Source organism: Stegostoma tigrinum, chromosome 24 (assembly GCF_030684315.1).
Source record: "Stegostoma tigrinum isolate sSteTig4 chromosome 24, sSteTig4.hap1, whole genome shotgun sequence".
Lineage (NCBI taxonomy): Eukaryota > Metazoa > Chordata > Chondrichthyes > Orectolobiformes > Stegostomatidae > Stegostoma > Stegostoma tigrinum.
The window spans coordinates 46,114,813-46,137,922 of NC_081377.1; positions in this window are offsets into that span (position 1 = coordinate 46,114,813).

Genomic DNA, 23,110 nt, shown 5'->3' on the forward strand with positions numbered 1-23,110 from the left:
CTGTTTCACAGAGACTTGGCTTATTCCCGCACCTGACAGTGCCTTACAACCTGAGGGCTTCTCTATACATTGCATGGACTGCATAGTGTCCTCAGGAAAAGCAAGGGGTGGAGGGGTCCTAGTCAATAACTCTTGGTGCTCAGATGTGGCCACCCTGCTGAGTTACTGCTCCCAGGACCTAGAATATCTAATGGTGAAATGCCGTCCCTATTACCTGCCACGGGAGTTCACCTGCGTTATTCTGACAGTAGTTTACATCCCACCCCATGCAGAAGTCAAGAGTGCACTTGACGAAATATACACAGTTACAAATAGTTTCGAGACGAAATGCCCCGAGGCCTTGTTCATCATAGCTGGTGACTTCAACCAGGCCAAACTCAAAAGTGTTCTACCAAAATTTTTCCCAGGGCAGAAAAGGCTAACACGAGGGGTCATAGTTTTAAGCTGGTTGGAGGAAAGTATGGAGGGGATGTCAGAGGCGGGTTCTTTACACAGAGAGTTGTGAGAGCATGGAATGCGTTGCCAGCAGCAGTTGTGGAAGCAAGGTCATTGGGGTCATTTAAGAGACTGCTGGACATGCATATGGTCACAGAAATTTGAGGGTGCTTACATGAGGATCAATGGTTGGCACAACATCGTGGGCTGAAGGGCCTGTTCTGTGCTGTACTGTTCTATGTTCTATGTTCTATGTTCTAAAATACCATCAACACGTCTCCTGTCCCACCAGAGGTGCAAGCATTCTTGACCATTGCTACACAACTGTCAAAGATGCCTACTGCTCCATACCTCGCCCACATTTTGGAAACTCAGACCGTAACGCTGTGTTCCTTCTCCCAGCTTACAAGCAGAAACTGAAGCAGGAAAACCCAGTACAGAGAGTCGTACAGTGCTGGTCTGAAGAGACGGACGAGCTCCTACGTGACTGCTTTGAGTCGGTGGACTGGTCCATCTTCAAAAACTCAGCAGCCAACCTAAATGAGTGTGGCCCTACTGTTACAGACTTCATCAGTAAGTGTGTAGGAGACTGCGTGCCAAAGAAGTTAACCCGAGTGTTCCCCAACCAGAAACCATGGATGAATTGGGAGATTCACTCCCTCCTCAAGTCCAGGTCTGAGGCGTTCAAGTCGGGGTGACCCTGACCTATACAAGAAATCCAGGTACGACCTTCATGAAGCCATCAGAGATGACAAGACACAGCACCAGACTAAGCTCGAGATCCAGACTAACCACATGGGCACACATTGGCTGTGGCAGGGCTTACACGATGTAACAGGTTACAGGGTGAAGTTGAGTAGAATTGCTGACAACAATGCAATCTCTCCCCAATGAGCTCAATGCATTCTGTGCTCGTTTTGAACAGAAGGTCAGTGAAACGATGTCACCTATCCCATCAGCCTCAGGTGTACCTGTACCCACGGTCACCAACGTCAGATCGACCTTCCTGAGGGTGAACTCACACGAAGCGATTGGCCAAGATGGGCTCCCTGACTGTGCACTCAGATCCTGCGGGGACCAGCTGGTGGGAGGATTCACTAACATCTTTAACCTCCCCTTACACTGACGTGAGGTTCCCACCTGCTTCAAGAAGACCACCATCATCCCAGTGCCAAAGGAAAATCAAGCAGGGTGCCTCACTGACTACCACCCACGGGCTCTAACATCCATCGTGTGAAGTGCCTCAAGAGGTTAGTCATGGCTCACATCAACTCCAGCCAGCCAGGGTGCCCTGATCCACTACAATTCACCTGCTGTCACAACCACTACATGGCAGACACTGTCTCCCAGACGCTACACTCATCCTTTGAACATCTGGATAACAAGGACACCTGCACTAGACTCCAATTTACTGATTTTAGTTCTGCTTCAACATCATAATTCCAAACAAACCCATCTCTATGACTCTGCTCTCTCAGCTGCAACTAGTTCTTCGCCCTCCTGACCAACAGACCATATCAATAGGGATAAGCAACACCAACTCCTTCACCATAATCCTCAACACTGGTGTCCCACAGGGCTGCATGCTCAGCCCCTCACTACGCACCTCATACACTCATGACTGTGTGCCCTAATTCAGCTCAAGCTCATTTACAAATTTGCTGATGATTCCACCGCAATGAGTCAGATCCCAAACAACGGTGAGACTGAGAACAGGAAAGAAATTGAGGGCTTGGAGGCAGAGTGTAAAGCCAACAATTTCTTCCTCAATGTCAACAAAACGAAGGTGCTGGCCATCAATTTCAGGAAGCAGAGTGGAAGACATTCCCCTGTCTGTACCAATGGTGCGAGGTGGAGTGGGTCAAAAACATTGCATTCCGAGGGGCAAATATCACCAACAATCCATGCTGGTCCATCCACATTGATGTTATGGTCAAGAAGGCACACCATCACCTCTACTTGCTCAGGAGGCTAAGGAAAAAAATGTGGCATGTCCACAATAAGTCTAACTAATTTTTATAGATGCACCGTAGAAAACATCCTATCAGGATGCATCTCCGCTCGGTAAAGCAACTGCTCTGCCCAAGACCACAAGAAGTTGCGAGAGTTGTGAACACAGCCCAGCCCATCCCACAAACCAGCCTTCCATCCACTAGCTCCATCTACACTTCCCGCTGCCTCGAGAAAGCAACCAACATCATCAAAGATCTCTCCAACCCCAGTTATATTCCCTTCTACCCTCTTTCATCGGGCAGCAGATACAGAAGTTTGAAAACTTGTCCCAACACATTCAGGAACAGCTTCTCCCCTGCTGTTATCAGACTTATGGACAAAACTCTCATATATTAAAGTTGACCTTTCTCTGCACGTTCCCTGTGGCTGTAACAATATATTCAACATTCTGTTCTATTGCCCTGATGTACTTATCTAAGGTATGATTTGTCTGGATAGCGTGCAAAACTACTTTTCACTGTGTCTTGGTTATTCTGACAATAATAAAGCAAATCAAATCAAATCAATGGGAAGATTTGGGGCTAGCATTGGCTGACATTTGCCCCCTCCTTTGGCCATGGACCCCCTGGCTGTGATGCCCCCAGCACAGGAGGGCAAATCCCAGTAGCTACCAACCTCCCCTACTGGTGGGAGGCCATTCACCACTGGCACCAAACTAGGCAGGAAAGGGCCATCAAATATCAATGATAGCTTTGGTGGACTGCGCGTTCCCTTTGAAACCACGAGGTTCTGCATTGAGGCTTTACAGTGGATAAGAGGCCTTAATGGTGGGGAGTGAATTGTGTCATTTCCCTCATGCACGTGCTGGGGAGTGAGGGGGCATTTCAAAAATGCTTGAATGTTTTCACAGTGTTCCTCCCGAAAGAGGAGGGATTGCAGGGACCAGCTGCAAAACTGCCCTCCTGCTCCTCTCAAAATCACATTGCACAGCCTGACCTGAGACCAGCAGTGGGATATGAGTTCCTGGCTGGACGGGGAGGGATCAGGTTCCTCTGACATTCAGAAACTGAAAAGAATGGCTTTCCCACAGGTGCTGCTGAATTTAATGGAACCCATCAGCGCCTATGCTCTGAGGATAAAATTGTATCAGTGATAATGGGAACTGCAGATGCTGGAGAATCCAAGATAACAAAGTGTGGAGCTGGATGAACACAGCAGGCCCAGCAGCATCTCAGGAGCACAAAAGCTGACGTTTTGGGCCTAGACCCTTCATCAGAAAGGGGGATGGGGAGAGGGTTCTGGAATAAATAGGGAGAGAGGGGGAGGCAGACCGAAGATGGAGAGAAAAGAAGATAGGTGGGGAGGAGAGTACAGGTGGGGAGATAGGGAGGGGATAGGTCAGTCCTGGGAAGACGGACAGGTTAAGGAGGCGGGATGAGGTTAGTAGGTAGGAAATGGAGGTGCGGCTTGAGGTGAGAGGAAGGGATAGGTGAGAGGAAGAACAGGCTAGGGAAGCAGAGACAGGCTGGGCTGGTTTTGGGATGCAGTGGGGGGAGGGGACGAGCTGGGCTGGTTTTGGGATTCAGTGGGGGGGAAGGGGACATTTTGAAGCTTGTGAAGTCCACATTGATACCATTGGGCTGCAGGGTTCCCAAGCGGAATATGAGTTACTGTCCTTGCAACCTTCGTGTGGCATCATTGTGGCACTGCATGAGGCCCATGATGGACAAGTCTTCTGAAGAATGGGAGGGGGAGTTAAAATGGTTCGCGACTGGGAGGTGCAGTTGTTTATTGCAATCCGAGCGGAGGTGTTCTGCAAAGCGGTCCCCAAGCCTCCGCTTGGTTTCCCCAATGTAGAGGAAGCCACACCGGGTACAATGGATACAGTATACCACATTGGCAGATGTGCAGGTGAACATCTGCTTAATATGGAAGGTCATCTTGGGGCATGGGATGGGGGTGAGGGAGGAGGTGTGGGGGCAAGTGTAGCACTTCCTGCAGTTGCAGGGGAAGCTGCCGGGTGTGGTGGGGTTGGGCGGGAGTGTGGAGTGGACAAGGGAGTCACGGAGAAAGTTGTCTCTACGGAAGGCAAACAAGGGTGGGGATGGAAAAATGGCTTGGGTGGTGGGATCGGATTGTAGATGGCGGAAGTGTCAGGGAAACCAAGCGGAGGCTTGGGGACCGCTTTGCAGAACACCTCCATTCGGTTCGCAATAAACAACTGCACCTCCCAGTCGCAAACCATTTTAACTCCCCCTCCCATTCTTTAGATGACATGTCCATCATGGGCCTCCTGCAGTGCCACAAAGATGCCACCCAAAGGTTGCAGGAACAGCAACTCATATTCCGCTTGGGAACCCTGCAGCCCAATGGTATCAATGTGCACTTCACCAGCTTCAAAATCTCCCCTTCCCCCACCGCATCCCAAAACCAGCCCAGTTCGTCCCCTCCCCCCACTGCACCACACACCCAGCCCAGCTCTTCCCCTCCACCCACTGCATCCCAAAACCAGCCCTGCCTGTTTCTGCCTCCCTAACCTGTTCTTCCTCTCACCCATCCCTTCCTCCCACATCAAGCTGCACCTCCATCTCCTACCTACTATCTCATCCCACCTCCTTGACCTGTCCATCTTCCCCGGACTGACCTATCCCCTCTCTACCTCCCCACCTATACTCTCCTCTCCACCTATCTTCTTTTCTCTCCACCTTTGGTCCGCCTCCCCCTCTCTCCCTATTTATTCCAGACCCCCCCCCCATCCCCCTCTCTGATGAAGGGTCTAGGCCCAAAACGTCTGCTTTTGTGCTCCTGAGATGCTGCTTGGCCCACTCTCCTTTATCCATTCATTTCAGCTTGCACCAACTACAGATCCTATCTCTCAGTCACAATCTCTTTGGTCAGTGGTTTCGAAAGTAGGGCTCGGGACCTAATCTGGTTTCGAGTCAGGGATTGTGCAAAGTCGGGTATTAAAGGTTGGTGTAGATTTCAGCCTACCAGTTGTCTTCCTGTTCTAACAGGCCCTCCGTCTCACAGATATCACTGAGGGGTTGTGACAATTTTCAAGACTTGAGATGGGGTCACATTGGCAAGGAGTTTGTGTAGTGCCGTCTTAGAGAGACATTGAGATTGACGCGGCACAGTGTGGATCCTAGTTATGGGGCCAATAGCTCAGGACAAGCTAACTTTAAACCAACTGCATGGAATTCAAGTGTCTTCCCCATTACATACACTGAGGGTCATTTGACCAAATCACTGATAAATCCAATCTGTTTTGACATCTTTGTAAATCTTGGGAAGGGAAAGACAGTTGGGCACATGCCGGTTTTGCTACAGTGACAAACAATGTTTTCTGGGGTGACCTATGGGTCCAGTTGTCCGAGTATAGATACAGTGTAGCCTCGCTGACTCCTCCAAAATATTATCTTGTTACTGATTGTGAATGATATCAGATTACAAGTACACAACATTCTGTTAACCCACCTACTCAGATTTGGCCTGCTGTTCCAGATAAGGTTTCAAGAACCTGCTCCACTCACATTAATTAACATTCTCTTTTATTGTTCTAGTATCATTTGAACAAGTTAAAACTTTATTCTAATCCTTTGACTATTCAAGCCGAATCATTTCCAGCAATACACATGTATTTTCATTCACTTTGTGGAGATTTCAAAAGCTACTTGCTAAATGTAACTATCACTGACAGCAATGTTTACTGATCTCCTTTCACATACCAATACTTCAAGACATTGCATAGAAATAGTAGAAACAAGAAACTGCTTTAGGGGAGGTGGTCATTTTGATAAGGATCAAAATTTTAACCAAACATGGTAGTGAGAAATAGAACATAGAACATAGAACATACAAAAGTACAGCACAGTACAGGCCCTTTGGCCCACAATGTTGTGTCATGGAATAATCCTAATCCAAAATAAAATAACCTAACCTCCATTCCCCTCAATTCACTGCTGTCCATGTCCATGTCCAGCAGTCGCTTAAATGTCACTAATGACTCTGCTTCCACGACTTCCACTGGCAAAGTATTCCATGCGCTCACAACTCTCTGGGTGAAGAACCTCCCTCTGACGTCTCCTCTATACCTTCCTCCTAACACCTTAAAACTATGACCCCTCGAGGGAGTCAATCCTGCCCTGGGGAAAAGTCTCTGGCTATCGACTCTATTCATGCCTCTCATTACCTTGTACACCTCGATCAGGTCACCTCTCTTCCTCCTTCTCTCCAGAGAGAAAAGTCCAAGCTCAGTCAACCTCTCCTCGTAAGACAAGGCCTCCAGTCCAGGCAGCATCCTGGTAAACCTCCTTTGCGCCCTCTCCAAAGCCTCCACATCTTTTCTATAATAAGGCGACCAGAACTGGACACAATATTCCCAGTGTGGTCTCACCAGGGTTTTGTAGAGCTGCAGCAAAACCTCACGGCTCTTAAACCCGACCCCCCTGTTAATGAAAGCCAAAACACCATATGCTTTCTTAACAACCTTATCCACTTGGGTGGCAACTTTGAGGGAACTATGCACCTGAACACCAAGATCCCATTGTTCCTCCACACTGCCGAGAGTCCTGCCTTTAATCCTATATTCAGCATTTAAGTTCGACCTTCCAAAATGCTTCACTTTGTATTTATCCAGGTTGAACTCCATCTGCCATTTCTCAGCCCAGCTCTTCTCTGAGAACAATTGTTGGCAGTATAGTTCCATGCAACCAGGCTGCTTTCCAGATTGAGTCAAAACGGCCAGTATCAACAGGCTATTCAAACATCGAGTGCTTCATGACCACATTCAACACCGTTGTCAACTCCACTGTCCAGACAGCCAAGCTCATTAGGCAATACTTCGAGACTGAGGTGACTGTACAGCCCAATACCAGTTGCACACAGGTGGGGCACATTGTGTTTGAAGAGGTGGCTGCCTCGGTTCTCATCGACTCCTTCAGCCGGTTTTCCCTGGCCTCGACCTGGCTATGTCAATGCTCAAAATGGTCTCTCCTTTGTGCGAGTCTCTGCCTCAGGATGGGCAGGTGTTGAGTTGGAGATCCCTGTGAGATAGTGAACGTATTGCATTTTTCTTGGACAATTTGAGGCTGTCCCGCAGGTGTTTCCTCAGCCTTTTTGATAACTGGTTGCCATGACGAAGCTTAGAATCAAGGGCTTTATTTAGGAATCTTGAGTCGGGCACATGGGAAATGAAGTACTCAGTGTGAGAACCAACATCTTGGTGTTGGCCTGAGAGAGGTCACTGATATTGGAGCTTTTATGTTGCTGGGGGTTTGCAGGCTCAGCAGAGGCATCGCCTGGGAAAGTGGGGTTTGAGATGAGAGTTATATATTGTCCATGTCCCTGAAGCACACAGATGCCAGCCAATAGCACACCTGCCCAGTGGACTGTGAAGTTAGTGAAAGGTTTGAGGTTTCTTGGCATTAAACTCTCTGCTCCAAAGACCATGCTGGAGCCAGTTTTGAATTGCCACTCTGGGGGGTGGAGGGGGCTGCTTCCATGGAGTGGGGAGTGGTCCACATTGTCCAGTGGCTCCTTGTGATAGATAGGGCCCAGTGGGAGTGTTGCACAGTGGGAGCAGCTGGCAGAGGACCCTGGTCCTCAAGATATTGAGCCTAAGACCCACCCTCCCCCATGCCTCCATGAATGTACCGACTATGGTTTGGAACCTAGTATCTGAGTGTGAGCACATTTGAACATCATCTCTGTACCACAGCTCGATGACAGAGGTTAGGGTGGTCTAGGCTCTGGGCTGGAGGAGAGGCAGGTTGAGCAGTTCACCACTGTCTTCAACTGAAATATTAAACTGAATATGGAATATTTACTTGGTCCCACAACCTCCTTTAAAGAAGAACAGTGGGGTTTTGTGGCAAATACTCACCTCCATTCAACACCGCTAACAACAGATTAACCAACCATTTACATCACTGCTGTTTCTGGGAGCTCGCTGTGAGCAAAACTGTTACATTTCTTTTCCTACCAATCATTGGTGAATGTCGTTGTAAGGTAAGTTAAATCCTGTATAACACTTTTGGACAACTTGAGAATGTGACAGATGGTGTGGAAATGCACTCTTCTCTATTTGTGAGATGTATTTAAACAGCAGGAGAACAAACATGAGGAAATTGCTGAGCGTAAAGACTTGGTTCCACGCTGTAATATCAGTACCTGACTCCAAGTGGGCCAATGATATCAGAGTCAGATATGTTTCAGTTGATTCAGGTTGCTGGCTTCAGGAATATAAAAACAGGTAGCTAGCGCCCATGTCAGCAAACGAACCATTAATAGGTTTGATTATTTCCCTTTCAACATGTACATGTCTCAGTTCTGCTGGGGGTAATTCCCTCCCACTCTCTGGATATAACAGTACAGCTGTCCCCGAAGGTTATATTGCATGTCATGCCCACTCACTGCAGAATGTTGCAGCGTCACAGAGAATGATGGCTCGGAAAAAGACACTTTGGCCCATTGAGTCTGTACCAGTCAAAAACAACCATCTAGTGCTCTAAGATAATAAAATGTGAGGCTGGATGAACACATCAGGCCAAGCAGCATCACAGGAGCACAAAAGCTGACGTTTCGGGCCTAGACCCTTCATCAGAGAGCGGGATGGGGAGAGGGAACTGGAATAAATAGGGAGAGAGGGGGAGGCGGACCGAAGATGGAGAGTAAAGATGATAGGTGGAGAGAGTATAGGTGGGGAGGTAGGGAGGGGATAGGTCAGTCCAGGGAAGACGGACAGGTCAAGGAGGTGGGATGAGGTTAGTAGGTAGCTGGGGGTGCGGCTTGGGGTGGGAGGAAGGGATGGGTGAGAGGAAGAGCCGGTTAGGGAGGCAGAGACAGGTTGGACTGGTTTTGGGATGCAGTGGGTGGGGGGGAAGAGCTGGGCTGGTTGTGTGGTGCAGTGGGGGGAGGGGACGAAGTAGGCTGGTTTAGGGATGCAGTAGGGGAAGGGGAGATTTTGAAACTGGTGAAGTCCACATTGATACCATATGGCTGCAGGGTTCCCAGGCGGAATATGAGTTGCTGTTCCTGCAACCTTCGGGTGGCATCATTGTGGCAGTGCAGGAGGCCCATGATGGACATGTCATCTAGAGAATGGGAGGGGGAGTGGAAATGGTTTGCGACTGGGAGGTGCAGTTGTTTGTTGCGAACTGAGCGGAGGTGTGCTGCAAAGCGGTCCCCAAGCCTCCGCTTGGTTCCTACAGACTAAGGGGGTGGCCATGGGCACCCGCATGGGCCCCAGCTATGCCTGCCTCTTTGTAGGTTACGTGGAACAGTCCCTCTTCCGCACCTACACAGGCCCCAAACCCCACCTCTTCCTCCAGTACATTGATGACTGTACCGGCGCCGCCTCTTGCTCCCCAGAGGAGCTCGAACAGTTCATCCACTTCACCAACACCTTCCACCCCAACATTCAGTTCACCTGGGCCATCTCCAGCACATCCCTCACCTTCCTGGACCTCTCAGTCTCCATCTCAGGCAACCAGCTTGTAACTGATGTCCATTTCAAGCCCACCGACTCCCACAGCTACCTAGAATACACCTCCTCCCACCCACCCTCCTGCAAAAATTCCATCCCCTATTCCCAATTCCTCCGCCTCCGCCGCATCTGCTCCCACGATAAGACATTCCACTCCCGCACATCCCAGATGTCCAAGTTCTTTAAGGACCGCAACTTTCCCCCCACAGTGATCGAGAACGCCCTTGACCGCGTCTCCCGCATTTCCCGCAACACATCCCTCACACCCCGCCCCCGCCACAACCGCCCTAAGAGGATCCCCCTCGTTCTCACACACCACCCTACCAACCTCCGGATACAACGCATCATCCTCCGACACTTCCGCCATTTACACTCCGACCCCACCACCCAAGACATTTTTCCATCCCCTCCCCTGTCTGCTTTCCGGAGAGACCACTCTCTCCGTGACTCCCTTGTTCGCTCCACACTGCCCTCCAACCCCACCACACCCGGCACCTTCCCCTGCAACCGCAGGAAATGCTACACTTGTCCCCACACCTCCTCCCTCACCCCTATCCCAGGCCCCAAGATGACATTCCACATTAAGCAGAGGTTCACCTGCACATCTGCCAATGTGGTATACTGCATCCACTGTACCCGGTGTGGCTTCCTCTACATTGGGCATCACCTTCATCTAGTGCTTCTAATTCCATTTCCCTGGTTGGTCCATGGCCTTATATACATTAGTATCGTAAGCGCACACTAAATGCTTCTTAAATGTGATGAGGCTTTCTGCCTCTCCCACCCTCAGAGGCAATGAGTTCTACTCTCTGGGTGAAAAAAAAATTACCTCCTCAAAACTTTCTCCTCTTACCTTAAAGTTATGCTCCCTCCATCATTTATCGCTCCACCAGGGGAAAAGGCTTCTTCCTTTCTACCCTCTCTAGGTTCCTCATAATTTTATCCATTTCAATTATGTTTCCTCTCTCAATCTCCTCTATTCCATGGAAAACAACCCCAGTCTGTCCAATCTCCCTTCATAACTGAAAATCTAAAGCCCAAACAACATTCTGGTAAATTTCCTCTGCACCATCTCCAGTGCTATCACATCCCTCCTACTTGTGCAGATCCATTCATGGATGCCAGCTGTGATCGGTGTGAGTTGGTTTCTCCAGGATCAAGCCCATCTCCAGATGCCTGACTGTGTAGAATCGATTGACACATCGGTGTGACACTGAGGGAGTGCTGCTCTGTTACGCAGTGCTGCCTTTAAAAGGAAACCAGTGTCCGAGCATTCCGGTTGGTTCAACTTTACGAGACGTCATAGCATTTCACAAAGGGGAGGTAAGTGTTCTCCTGACCATCCTTTCTCTCTGCAACAATACCTTAGCTTTGGAAGGGTAAAAACTGAAAGAACAGTGGATGCTGTAAATCAGGAACAAAAACAGAAAAACTCAGCAGGTCTGGCAGCATCTGTGAAGGGAAAGACAGACTTAACACTTTGGATACGGTGACCCTCCCTCAGAACAGTTATGATGAGCAGAGATAATGGGAACTGCAGGTACTGGAGAATCCGAGATAACAAAGTGTGGGGCTGGATGAACACAGCAGGCCAAGCAGCATCTCAGGAGCACAAAAGCTGACGTTTCGGGTCTAGACCCTTCATCAGAGAGGGGGATGGGGAGAGGGTTCTGAAATAAATAGGGAGAGAGGGGGAGGCGGATTGAAGGTGAATATAGGAGAAGATAGGTGGAGAAGAACAGCAACTCATATTCTGCTTCGGAACCCTGCAGCCCAATGGTATCAATGTGGATTTCACAAGCTTCAAAGTCTCCTCTCCCCTCACTGCATCCCAAAATCAGCCCAGCTTGTCCCCGCCTCCCTAACCTGTTCCTGGTTTCACCTATTCCCTCCTCCCACCTCAAGCCGCACCTCCATTTCCTACCTACTAACCTCATCCCACCCCCTTGACCTGTCCATCCTCCCCGGACTGACCTATCCCCTCCCTACCTCCCCACCTATACTTACCTCTACAGGCTTCATCCCCACCCCCTTACACTTGTCTGTCTCCTCTCCACCTATCTTCTGCTCTATCCATCTTCGATCCACCCCCCCCTCTCTCCCTATTCATTTCAGAACCCTCTCCCCATTCCCCTTTTCTGATGAAGGGTCTAGGCCCGAAACGTTAGCTTTTGTGCTCCTAAGATGCTGCTTGGCCTGCTGTGTTCATCCAGCTTCACACTTTGTTACCTCTGTATTTAACTTTGATCCTTCTAAAAAATAGACTGATCTATATTTAGGGCGGCACGGTGGCTCAGTTGTTAGCAATGTAGCCTCACAGCACCAGGGACCCAGGTTCGATTCCAGCCTCGGGTAACTGTCTGTGCGGAGTTTGCACATTCTCCCTGTGTCTGCATGGGTTTCCTCCGGGTGCTCCAGTTTCCTTCCACAGTCCAAAGATGTGCAGGCCAGGTGGATCGGCCATGCTAAATTGCCTGCAGTGTTTAGGGTGTGTGGGTTATAGGGGGATGGGTCTGGGTGGGATATTCTAAGGGGTGGTGTGGGCTGAAGGGCCTGTTTCCACACTGTAGAGAATCTAATCTAATCTAATCCCCTTTCGGTCTGAAATGGATAACATCACACTTGCTTATATTAAAATCCATCAGCCATAGCTTTGCCTATTCCCCCAATCTACCAATGTCCTGTTGTGATATTGCCATCAATGCTGTCTACAATACTGCCCAATGTTATATTGTCAGCAAATTTAGATGTTTGACCTTTTATGCCATTATCTACTAGTCATATCCTGTCAGTTTGAACACAGCCATTATCCCAACAGGTCTTTAATTCCCTGGTTTCCCTCCATCACTCTTCTTAATGAGTGGAGTGACATGAACAAAGTTCCAATCCAGAGGTACAACCCCTGAATCCAGCAAATTCTGAAAGATTACGGTGAGGGCATTGGCAGTGCACTCTCCTACCTCCTTTAACACCCATGGGTGGAAACCACCAGCTCCCGGGAATTTATCATTCTTCAGCTCCATTAATTTCCCCACTATTGATGATTTACTTTAGCCTTTTCGATTTAGACCCTGTCCCTGAACCTCTGTTAATTTATTTGGGATTTCCAGCAAGCTCACCTCCTTTTCTGCTGTGAATGCTGAAGCAAAATTATCATTCAGTGTGACACTGAGGGAGTGCTGCTCTGTTACGCAGTGCTGCCTTTAAAAGGAAACCAGTGTCCGAGCATTCCGGTTGGTTCAACTTTACGAGACGTCATAGCATTTCACAAAGGGGCATTTCACATTGCCATTTCCCCATGGCCACTGACAATATCCCCACTGTCAGCCCTCAATGGGTCAATAGTTCACTTCACCAGCCACTTTCCCTTTGTATAGCTATAAAATCTTTAAATTCCCAAGCATAAAATCTCTTCTCATTGCCCTTCATTCCCCTGCAATTCTCCTTCCACAATCCTTTTACCTGGTCTTATCACCCTCTTTGTGGATCTTTGCTGGTCTTTTGTGCCATTCTGGGGGAGCTGTACTGTTGGGTATAAGGCCTTTCTTTTTATTTTATACTGTCCCTTACTTTCTTAAATTTATGGCTGTCTCAACAATTATTATTCTTAATATTAACAACACTTGATGCCTTCTTTGATGTTTCAGTTTGGGATATCCTGAAAGTGATATGTAAATTTTAGGCCTTTATTTAATTGCTCCATCAATAGATGAAAAACTACCTGGCACCTACAGTTCATGATAAAGTGTGATGGGGATGAGTCACTCATAATATTTGCAAAAGAATTGTGGCATGATCACCACGGTAGGGTTTTGAATCTAAAGGTAAGACATGTGATATTGAAACTATACCTGCCCATCAGAATTGTACTTTTCTCTATTAGAAATGAAGAGCTTGCAGTTTCACAGAAGCGTGTTCATGTTATCAATAATTTTGAAAGTGTTTGATATTATAACTGGTGTAAGAATAGAGATGGGGTTTACACCTCCGTGTAGTCAGTAGAAGTGTTCAGTGTTATGCCAGGAACCAGTGGGTGGCTTGCTGCCCACTGTACACTTTTCAGAGGTTGGTTCAAAGACTCATAGAGCTGGTATTTGCATGTTCAACTGAGTAACACTAAGTGGTTTTGTCAAGGCAGGGATTGAGGCTAAGCAGTCTCCATCTGAGCAACTAGGTAACATGATGGAGGCTGTAACTGGTGCTTGGACTATCCTTCAGTATCATCCAGCACCTTGCTATGAGACTTGTGAGCATTCATTCTGACTGCTCTCCCTGTGTCAGAGGCTATTTGTGATCTGCAAGGTAACAAAGTTGCTGTATGATGCTTGAAAAGCTCCAGCTAGGGTTGTTCCAAAATTGCGACACATAAACAATCACACACTGATATAACTGAGATATTAAATGAGTCACAAGGGAAAAGTGTATTTTAATCATCTTAAAGGTGTAGTCACTACTGTTTATTATGTTACTTGACAGCATCATTACTTTAAGGTTTACCTCTCTCCCAATTTAAAGGAATCCACTGGAAAGGATGCAACTGAGACTGGGATCCTGATGCAAGGAACCTCGCCTTGGATGAGGGGTGTGCATGATAAGTAGCCCCTGGCTGCCCCAGTCAGGAGCATTGAACGGAGCACTCAAGTCAAACAAAGGCTGGTGATCAGCTGGAAGCAATGTCCACTTGAAGATCCGGGATTGGGATCCCATGGAGACTTTGGGAGAATTCTGCAAATTGGCAATTTATTCAAAATTTAGGTAATTTGGCCACTGGGAGGATACTTCTGAGCATAGGGCTAACCACAGCTCCCTCCATCTCCTTTCCAGGAACCACAGCAATCCTTCATTCCATGACATTCCTCGGCAGTGGGTCAGCACCAAAATTAAATTAAAAAATGTCAGATGGATGTACTGATCTGAAACATGAATCTTGTTTGTATCTTTGCAGAAAGGAGTCGATTTATTATGCAATACCAATATTTTCCGTTTTTATTTCAGATTAAAGCTCCAAATGCTGTTGATTGATACAATGAGTGAATGCATTCCCATTGTTGTGGCACTAGAGCACGTTGAGCAAGATTCATGCATTACAATAAATCTAGAATGATGTTTCGCCAGCTCCCGTGTATTTCAATGTTCCCACTCAGCTTCCCGCAAACAGTTTTAGGAGGAGTTTACAGGTAAATAGTTCAAATAAACTCAAAGGAGAAAATGTGGCACAAATTCTGTTTGTCAATGTACGTTAATGGGTGAGAATGGAAAGTAGAGAGGACCATTGAGATGACCGTGGAAGGACAACATTGTCATTGATTCGGTAACAATTTTGCTGGAAGTACATCCTTAACCAAATGTCTCAATGGTTGAATGTCTCTTTTTGTCAAGTTGGAGAGATGACTTACAGTGAATGGGATAACCATTCACAACAAGTATGGCTTAGTTCCTGTTCTATTGAAATGATTGAGGGCTGTAAAATGCTGTAAATTACTCATGATCCAAATGTGCAGATATATTGAGGAAATAAAAATGAGGTGAGTAATCCATGTAATACAAAGCTTTGAACTACCAAGCTTATCAATTCTTTGCACATTGAAATGATAGTTGGTTTTAATCATTCACAAAGTTGATTGATTTGAGTTAAACTGCCTCACAGGTTGATCTTTGTTGTCTGGGATTTTTAAAAATCTACTACTCAAGCCTGAATGAACACTGCCTGTCTGCCATTTTACATTAACTGCTTCATGAAATGTTGCCTGGCTGAAAATGATAGATTTCCTTGGTAGCATTTGTTGTTCAACAGAAACTAGGGACATCGTCCAAATAATGGTCGGCAACTTGCATTCATTTTCTGAGGTAGTAGGAACTGCGGATGCTGGAGAATCTGAGATAACAAGGTGTAGAGCTGGATGAATACAGCAGGCCAAGCAGCATCAGAGGAGCAGGAAAGCTGACGTTTCCGGCCTAGACCCTTCTTCAGAAAAGAAGAGTATCCCACTCAGACATGCCAACCCTATGTCTGAAACTCTGCATTTTCCATGGCCAATTCACCTAGACTGCACACCTTTGGGCTGTGGGGGGAAAGCCATGCAGTCACAGGGAAAATGTGCAAATTGCATGCAGATAGTTACCCAAAAAGGTGGGATTTAATGCACTTCTCTGGTAATGTGAGGCAACAGTGCTGACCACTGAGCCACTGTGCTGCCCCATAGTTGGCCATAGATTACTTCCACTAAACAATAATATGAAGTGCTTGTGAGCCTTCATTATTTTAATGTAATCAGTCCTAAGACAGCTCCAAAGCTCATTGCCCTCTGATATTTCATCCTGTGCGGTTTTCTTGGCAATTTTGTCAATAGTGTTTGCTATCACCATCCTCTCTTAGGGCCAGAATGGGGAGGCAGATTCCATTGGTGCCTCATCTGGAATATGAATTGAACCAACACTGTCGGAGTTACTCTGAATAGTACATCATTCACTTATCCAACTGAGCAATCCATAGACTCAATGGTTCGTTACACTTGCAATGTCGCACTTGTATGTTCTGGAAGCTGCATATATTAATGCACTGGTCGCTGTTCTTTGCAGACAGAAAGAACATGCACGTTCACTTTACCTGTTTCAACTCATTAGAATAGGCAACAGCACTTGGAGGTGTAACATATCTGTTTCGCATTCTAATTCATTCATAGCTGTTCTCACAATGAACTGTTCGGTTAATACCTCTGTGTGATCAGTGGAGCCATCACGCGTCACAGGGAAACTGCAGGAGGCTTACAGATAGGGACAATTACCAGGACTCAATGCCATTCCATTCTGAGTGAAATTGGTCTGTTCAGGCTCCTTCCGGTTTGGACTGAGGTCCCTAGGAAGGAGACTTGATGAATTTGATTGATAAAGAACACCTTATATTTGCACAATCTGACAAAATTATTTCAATGAAAACTTGCAACTGAGTGTCATTTTCCAAACCAGTTTACACAAGAAAATGACAGACAGGATCTTATGTTTAAAGTCATTCAGTAGTATGGAACTTGAGCATTGCTAAAAAAGAGACACATTTTGTCAAAGCTTTTAGTCTTGCACAGTTCACAAGAAGTTTTCTGTTCTCTTCAGTTCTGAAGAAGTCATTGAACTTGAAACAGTAACTCTGTTTCTCTCTTCACTAAGCTGCCTAACCTACTAAGTTTCTCCAGCACTTTCCATTTCTGTTTCAGATTTCCAGCATCCACAAAATTTTGTTTTTGTTTGAATGTCTAATTCACTGAATCTTCTCTTCCAGCTGACAGCCATCATCTGGTTCATCTCTCAGGGCAATGAAGCGAGTCAACTGAGCTGATCCGCATGGTTTAAAACTTTTAAACTGTTGGCAGCTGTCAGTTATCATTAGTGAGTGCATTCTCTATGGTAATACTTCTACTGATCAAAGACCATTTGTCAATTCCTCCAAGCAGTACAAAGTTGGTGTGCTCCTTGAATTGGTTATTTTATGAATTGTGCTCCTGTACTTGAATTTTCTCACTATCAGGGCCAACACACCATTTGCCTTTCACACCTCCTGCTGCAGCAACCTAACAGTGAGCCCAGCTGTTCATGGCCCTGTCTGTGGATCTGTATGGCTTCCCCACTGGCGGAAGAGCTTTTTGCTGAACAGCTCATTGTCGGAGTAACAGAGAAGGGATCAGAATCTGAAACAGACTTGTTACAGCCGCAAACATATCTGTTGCAAAGTTCATTTCAAGTTCACCTGTAATTATTAATGGTCCAAAATTTTCTCACTTTTATTGCCAAATGGAAGGTTCAGTTGTATTTTCCAGAAAAAGAAACTTGTTAAAGGTTGAAACTTTTATTGATGGCAACATTAAATATTTCACTGCAACTTCCAAAAATTCTAGGGGCATGATCCTACAAGTAGCTACAATCACTTTCTCATTCTCATCATTAGCCTGTCAGGGCTATGGAAAACAAAATGAACCAGATACAAATCACAGCTTGCTGATAGCTGTCACCAAAACATTGGCAAACCCTTGCCAGGGCCTGGAAGACTGTATTTGTTAAGGTTCAAGACAGAATCCTAAGGAAGAAAGATTGATTTGTATTATGAAAGGAGCAATAATTTTGCACACTGAAGTCCTGATAAATGACAGTGGGTGTGACTGTCCTGTCCCTAGAGGTGCCAAGGAAGGGGATGAAAAAGGGAAAATAGTTGGGTGAGCTGGCCCCAGACGGATATTCAACCCATTCTCAGCACTCAGCATGATGTCCTGACAGAGAAGACCATTGGGTACATTTCTAAAATCACCACTGATTTAGAAATTAATGGCCAGTTTTTAGTCTTGACTCGTCAATAGTAGGCAAAGAAACTGATTGGTTCCCCACCTTGGAAGCCAGGTCACATGCCTGCTGCGGATTTGGGGGTGGGGTGCCTCCATTTGTCACAATTTGAGGCCAATTGTAGGCAAACACCGAAGGCTAGCCCCTTGCTGCGCTTTCCTCCAATTCCCCTGACCCCAATCTATTTGAGAACACCCCCACCTTGCTACCTCCACCATATGACTCCAACGTGTGACCCTCCCACCCCATGACCCCCACATCATGACTACCCCTCCCAAATCTGTGTTGACCCCCGCTCTGTGACATTCCTCACCCTGTGATAGCCCCACCATTTCACACTGTTCAGGTCCTAAAGCCTGGACATCCAGCAAAGATACGAAAGAAAGAGCGTGCAGTTGTTTGGCTGGCAGCTTCTGACAGGACAAAAAATCAAAATAATAGTGTAAGAATCGCGAAAATTGCTTAAGAAGCATCGTGCAGACAAAAGTTGCATTCAATGCAGAACTGTTGACTAATTAAACAGAATAGAGTCATAGAGCCATAAGGCCATAGAGTTGTGCAGCATGGAAACAGACCCTTTGGTTCAACACATCCATGCCAACCAGATACCCTAAATTAATCTCGTCTCAATTAGCAGCTTGTGGCCCACATGCCTCTAAACCCTTCCTATTCATATATCCATCCAGGTGCCTTTTAAATGTTGTAATTGTACAAGCCTCCACCACTTCCTCTGGGAGCTCATTCCCTACATGCACAACCCTGTGTGAAAAGTTGTGTCTTAGGTTCCTTTTATATCTTTCCCCTCTCACCTTAGCGTTCAAACAGAGGAAAAATTTTACTTATTTAAATTATTACATTTTGACTGGCAACATTAATGAAAATTTTAAACAATCTAATGCCTTATCGCTTTATCATTGGTGTGATTCCAAAACTGACATCTGTGAAGAAGAAACCGCCTGGTTTTATAACAACAAAATATTCATGAAAAAATAGAGTTCACTTCTCAAAGATGTGCTCATCTAAGGAACATACTAAAGATCAAACCAAATAATTTCCAAATAATTGCAATAGAATCTTGAAGAAAATGTCATTGCTGAAATGGAATAAGATTCTTTATGCGGTATGAGGAACAATAATCTATTTACTCTTTTCCCAGAGAAATAATTACCTATCCAGATACCAATAATGAGAGAAGATACAACCTGAAGAATATGCAGTGAATGTTCTAAAATGAAGAAATCTAGGTAACTCATTTGAGAATGTACATAAATATCAACCAAGGTTTATGAGCTGTTTAAAAGTTTACGGAAGGGTTTAGATTCAGGTTTGGAACAAATTTGGACAATGTGACAGAGAGGCACCTCACTCAGCACAAATAGTACAATATGGCAGTGCTAAGGGAAAGTGAGAAATTAGAAACACATGCAGGTCAGTAAATGGGGTAGGTTGACTAGCATTAGATGATATGGTTAATGGAATAGCCTTTCAATAGTGTAACTCTAAGTTTAGAGCCTGATAGATCTCTGAATACCATCTGTTGTAGTATTTATGTTGTAATAAATAGAGTTATAAAGGAGCCCAAGACCAAAGACATTTCTCGCCTTCCCCTCACTCAGTGTCTCCTGAACCCAACCTCTGGATGTACGTGTGAAATCACACTACAAAAACCCTGCCGATAACATAACTTCACAGAATCATGATGTGGATGTGCTGGTATTGGACTGGGATGGACAAGGTGAGAAACCACACAACACCAGGTTCTAGCTCATCCGCCTAGCCGAACTCGTCCTCACCCTCAACAACTTCTCTTTCGATTCCTCCCACTTCCTACAGACTAAGGGGGTGGCCATGGGCACCCGGATGGGCCCCAGCTATGCCTGCCTCTTTGTAGGTTACGTGGAACAGTCCCTCTTCTGCACCTACACAGGCCCCAAACCCCACCTCTTCCTCCGTTACATTGATGACTGTATCGGCGCCGCCTCTTGCCCCCCAGAGGAGCTCGAACAGTTCATCCACTTCACCAACATCTTCCACCCCAACCTTCAGTTCAGCTGGGCCATCTCCAGCATATCCCTTACCTTCCTGGATCTCTCAGTCTCCATCTCAGGCAACCAGCTTGTAACTGATGTCCATTTCAAGCCCACCGACTCCCACAGCTACCTAGAATACACCTCCTCCCACCCACCCTCCTGCAAGAATTCCATCCCCTATTCCCATTTCCTCCGCCTCCGCCGCATCTGCTCCCACGATGAGGCATTCCACTCCCGCACATCCCAGATGTCCAAGTTCTTTAAGGACCGCAACTTTCCCCCCACAGTGGTCGAGAACGCCCTTGACCGCGTCTCCCGCATTTCCCGCAACACATCCCTCACACCCCGCCCCCTCCACAACCGCCCAAAGAGGATCCCCCTCATTCTCACACACCACCCCACCAACGTCCGGATACAACGCATCATCCTCCAACACTTCCGCCATCTACAATTCAACCCCAACACCCAAGACATTTTTCCATCCCCACCCCTGTCTGCTTTCCGGAGAGACCACTCTCTCCGTGACTCCCTTTTTCACTCCACACTGCCCTCCAACCCCACCACACCCGGCACCTTTAGCTGCAACTGCAGGAAATGCTACACTTGATCCCACACCTCCTCCCTCACCCCTATCCCAGGCCCCAAGATGACTTTCCATATTAAGCAGAGGTTCACCTACACATCTGCCAATGTGGAATACTGCATCCACTGTACCCGGTGTGGCTTTCTCTACATTGGGGAAACCAAGCGGAGGCTTGGAGACCGCTTTGCAGAACACCTCCGCTCGGTTTGCAATAAACAACTGCACCTCCCAGTCGCAAACCATTTCCACTCCCCCTCCCATTCTTTAGATGACATGTCCATCATGGGCCTCCTGCAGTGCCACAATGATGCCACCCGAAGGTTGCAGGAACAGCAACTCATATTCCGCTTGGGAACCCTGCTCCCCAATGGTATCAATGTGGACTTCACCAGCTTCAAAATCTCCCTTTCCCCCACCACAATCCAAAACCAGCCCAGTTCGTTCCCTCCCCCCACTGCACCACACACCCATCCCAGCTCTTCCCCTCCACCCACTGCATCCCAAAACCAGTCCAACCTGTCTCTGCCTCCCTAACCTGTTCTTCCTCTCACCCATCCCCTCCTCCCACCCCAAGCCGCACCTCCATCTCCTACCTACTAACCTCATCCCACCTCCTTGACCTGTCCGTCTTCCCTAGACTGACCTATCCCCTCACTACCTCCCCACCTATACTCTCCTCTCCACCTATCTTCTTTTCTCTCCATCTTCGGTCCGCCTCCCCCCCTCTCTCTATTTATTCCAGAACCCTCACCCCATCCCCCTTCTGATGAAGGTTTAGTTGTGAGGCCTTTTTTTAGAACCTGTCTGTGTATTAATTTGGCATCAGGCTGGTTTTATTTCTAAGGTAGGAATTTATAAAATGCCACATTGACTGGCTGTATGAATTGTGTGTTTTTTGAACAAAATGCAATGTACCTGCAAATACAAATCTGCAATTGCAAATTTTGTGTGTGAGAGAGAGAGAGAGAGAGACAGAGTGAGAATATGTGTGTGCATGTGTGTGTAAGAGAGCCATGTGTGAGAGAGAGATAGAGGATGTGTGTGTGTGAGCGTGGGTGTGTGAGTATGCATGTATGACTGTGTGCTTGAGAGAGAGGGTGTGCATGTGAGCGCATGCATTCGTGTTTGTGAATGATTCCATGAATGTGTATAGTGTGGTGGGGTCACTTGCAGTACGACGAGATCCCAGTTGAGGCTGTCCTCATGGATACCGAACCTGGCTATCAGCCTCTGCTCGGCGAATCTGCGTTGCTGTGTATCCCAAAGTCTGCCTTGGAGGACGTTTATGCAAAGATCCGAGGCTGAATGTCCTTTCCCTCTGAAGTGTTCCCTGGCTGGGAGGGGACATCCTTGTATGGCAACTGTTGTGTTTGTCCATTCATCCGTTGTCATAGCATCTGCGTGGTCTCACCAACATACCATGCCTCAGGGCATCCTTGCCTGCAGCGTGTGAGGTAGACAACGTTGGCCATGTCACATGACTCTCTGCCATGTACGAGGTGGGGGTGTTCCCACGTGTGATGGTAGCGTCCATGTCGATGACCTGAAGAGGTTGCCATGACAGAGTTGTATAGTGTTGTGGTCGATGGTGCCCAGAAGGCTGGGTATTTTGCTGTGAACAATGTTTGTTTAAGGTCTGGCAGTTGTTTGAAGGAGAGAAGTGGAGGCATGGGGAAGATCTTGGTGAGGTGCTTATTGTCACCGATAATGTAATGAAGGCTGCAAAGAACATGGTGTAGTTTTTCTGCTACCGGGAAGCACTGGTTAAAGATTTAACAGCCATCTTAGGTTTGTTCAACACATTTACATCAATTTTGTGGGCCTTGGATCTTTTACTTTTAAATTCTGTGTCTGATGCCACCTCACTCACTAACACCTGAAGAAGGAGCAAGGCTCTGAAAGTTTAATAAAATGTGAGGCTGGATGAACACAGCAGGCCAAGCAGCATCTCAGGAGCACAAAAGCTGACGTTTCGGGCCTAGACCCTTCATCAGAGAGGGGGATGGGGGGAGGGAACTGGAATAAATAGGGAGAGGGGGGAGGCGGACCGAAGATGGAGAGTAAAGAAGATAGGTGGAGAGAGTGTAGGTGGGGAGGTAGGGAGGGGATAGGTCAGTCCAGGGAAGACGGACAGGTCAAGGAGGTGGGATGAGGTTAGTAGGTAACGGGGGGTGCGGCTTGGGGTGGGAGGAAGGGATGGGTGAGAGGAAGAACCGGTTAGGGAGGCAGAGACAGGTTGGACTGGTTTTGGGATGCAGTGGGTGGGGGGGAAGAGCTGGGCTGGTTGTGTGGTGCAGT